A 454-nucleotide genomic window follows, 5' to 3' on the forward strand; every position below is an offset into this window, starting at 1 on the left:
TAGGAGGAAATTGATGCATAAAATAAAAAGGGTAATTGCAGGAATTGATTTCTGGAATTGGTGAGACATTAGTAGTATGGGTTCCGTAGCACAGATGAAAAAGTTAGCCCTTGATAGGACTAGTTCCATCATAACTGGAAAGTAGGCCTAGAGTCTAGACACAGACTCAAGAAGGTTGGTGTTTGGTAAAAAGCATAAGGGAGAATTGATCTCTTTTGCTTACATTTCCTCATTGAAAGACAAAGTGAGGTCATTGAAATTGAGAGTCAAAAGAGGGTGGTGTTGGACGTTTGAGGAGGGAAAAGACGACATGAAGTAGTCTTTTCAGATTGGGAAAGTGAAATTATTAGGGAAATATGAAGGCCTTTGTAGGCATTATTAAATACCCATTTGTGTGTAATATATTACCATAGAACACCAGTTAGTTCCTTCATCCTTTTTTTAAGCATCTGAT

This window comes from Lynx canadensis, chromosome B4, assembly GCF_007474595.2.
Source record: "Lynx canadensis isolate LIC74 chromosome B4, mLynCan4.pri.v2, whole genome shotgun sequence".
Taxonomy (NCBI): Eukaryota; Metazoa; Chordata; class Mammalia; order Carnivora; family Felidae; genus Lynx; species Lynx canadensis.